Below are 2984 nucleotides of genomic sequence, written 5' to 3'. Positions count from 1 at the left end.
TCTATCTATTAATATATAGCACACATTGAGATTCCTCATATTTTAGAAGATTCTTTTTTTGATTCACTTAGATTTCGACAGAGTTGTCACATCATAGGTGAATCAAAACAAATAATCTTCTAAAATATGAGGAATCTCATGGCGTGCTATATATATATCTGTAGATTGAGCTTGAAGGGGACATTCTAACTGTCAAACCTGCGCCAGCTTTGGAGTTTGCTTGCAAAACTTTATCCATGCGCCCGTTTTGGTAGAGAGAGGTAAATTCAAACTCTTTAAAGGGCCCCTCTGTGAGTCCAAATTTCACGTAATGATCATGCCTACTGCACACCACGAGTTGACCACAAAACCCTAAACTCAACCCTATGGTGAGAGATAGACAGTTGCACCACATGAGTGAGAATCTAATTCTGTCCTAACACCCTTCTCTGCAGTGAGCCAAGTGGTTGCACAACACAAGGAAAGAGATTAATTTCTACACACTTCTGGACTGAGCCAAATGGCTACACAAGCTCTGGCTATCTTAAAAATCTTCTCAAACTCTGGCACTCCTTTCGATCAAAATTGGCTCAAGCTCTAGAATTGCTTTTGATCGAAGCCGACGACGATACCTTATATAAGATATTTTTTTATTGAAAGCATTTTTTATCGAAAGATCTTTCGATAAAAAATTCTTTCGATCAAAAAGTAAATAAGATAAATATTTAGTGAATACGGGATTTTGGCGTATCATATGGTGTTTTATACGTATAATTTTTTTGCTACGGGCGTATAAATGTAATGCAGATACTTATACTTACAAATGTATATGTACATTATGGAAAATATTCTCATGCATCTTAAAGTGAAGAATCAATCTCTTAGCACTTGTTCCCACTAGGTACGTGCCACAACACAACAACATGTTGCATTCGATTATTTGGTGATTGAAGAAATGTACAGTCCAATGTAGACTTTTCTCATGCCACACTAATATTTTAAGCTATCATTAGTGTAATAAGAGTATTAAAAAGCTAAAAATAATGTTTCAATTTTAAAAGCTAGATAACAAAAGCTTGGAAGTATAAAATCCCGGATTATGAGAACAAGACCAAACAACATTAGATTTTAGGGTTACTTTGTGTTCCCCATTCACCCAAAGATTAGGGGTCAAAGCATCTTTTAGAAGATTAGCATGAAAACAAGGTCATACTCAACAAAACAATGAGGTAGGACTACATTCCCCATTGCAGCACGGGGATCTAGTTGGAATGCAGAGGGCAAAGCCGACGTCCATGGCATCAAATCTCTATGTAGCCGTTCCCACTTGTCATGTTGAAACCCTCGCAGATCCTCATATGTCTCTCTTTCTTTCTAATTTTATGAAGCATGCTAATTTAGCTTAATAAAATGGGCGTGAGTAATCTAATGATCAAATATCTACAATTGTTTTGTCCAATTTTTAATGAAAAATATCAAATGCTTAATTTATATTTGTTTTCAATAAAATAGAAAGAAGTACTAAAATTTGATTATTTTTGCTCCAAAGTATTGCACGATAATGCTAGAGGTAGATGACGGGTACTTATAACCTCTCTCTCACATGCACACACACATAGAGTTCTTCAATTGCACAAGAGCTCCTTTAATGTGCTCCTTGCTCATCATTTCTTCACAGAAAAAGAGAGAATACGCAATACAAAATATGGAATGAATATAATCTAGAATGAAGTTGTTGGGGCGAAATGTGTGTGGTGTTTAGGAGAAGAGTGTGAGCCTCTTCTATTTCATGCACGGTTGCCCACACCGGGCGGGCTGTGTGTCCTACTTGTGGGTTGTCATTCATGAGAAGTGGCTATATTTTTTTGGGCAAGCTAATCTATTCAATTAATCATCATTTCATGTCTAAATCCCTTTTTTGGGTCCAATTTTTTCTTAAATATCATGTTCTAAAAGTTCTAAAAGCATGGGGCGGTAGTGGTAGTGATAATCATAGTAGTATTACACATGGTGGTCTAGCCAAAGATGGTTGGTGTTAGGGAGTGATCAATGCAATTCTATGGATGCCTGCAGGTGCAGGACAGAGTGCTAAAGAAGGTGTGAAGACCCTTGGGAGGAAAATGACTAAGAACATGTATGCATGATGTGGCTTTTTAGGCCAAGAAAGGCTCCAATGGCAGCCAACCTGGTTGGTAGGGTGAGGTGCCCAAAGTGCTGAAATTGTGCCTAAAAATGTGGTGTTCAAGGTATTCTACAAGTTGGTCCAGATGGCTCCTCAAAACAGAGCTACGATGTGAAAGATATCAAAGTTCAAATATGGAACGCTTTGTAGATCCTCAACAGACAAGGAAAGTGCATATATATGGTCAGAGATAATTTCAATGGATAGCTATGATGTGCTCAAGTTGTGGTGAATGCCAGCCTTTCTGGACCCACAATTGGAGCTTAGATGGGCAAGTTATGGCCGGTTGAAGATTTGTCAGGGACCAGTTATGTGGTATTTTGTTTTCCTCGATAGACGTGCTATATGGAGCTCTTTCAACTTGCCAGAGATTTAAGAAGTAGTATGCATTGGGTGGAGTAGGCAAGATTTGACCCCAAGGCATCCACTAGGAAATATGTAAGGTAGCATGTGCGAAAAAGATAAGGGATTTATGATTAGGTAGAATAATAGAAAAATGTACTTACATAAAGGGTGTTTTAATTGAGCAAGTGAAACGTTCCATACATAAGGGCTTTTTTTTTATACAAAAAGGTATACAGAAGGGGTACATATAATAATTGAAAATATACAGGTAAGGGATTATTTAAATACCTCTTGTTTGCACGTGCTATATGCAATTTTTACATAGTGGAATCCCAGGGATTCGACAGTGCATCAATAAGAGCTATGGAGGTTTAGATATTGTCGGTTGAAGTTAGGAGTGTTTGCATAGGGGATGGTGTCAAATGGCTTTCAATGTTTTTGGGATGTGAGGTGCTAGGCCATAAAAGAGTCAAAGTGT

Source organism: Adiantum capillus-veneris, chromosome 18 (assembly GCF_014529385.1).
Source record: "Adiantum capillus-veneris isolate H3 chromosome 18, ASM1452938v2, whole genome shotgun sequence".
Taxonomy (NCBI): domain Eukaryota; kingdom Viridiplantae; phylum Streptophyta; class Polypodiopsida; order Polypodiales; family Pteridaceae; genus Adiantum; species Adiantum capillus-veneris.
This window is presented reverse-complemented; position numbering follows the sequence as displayed.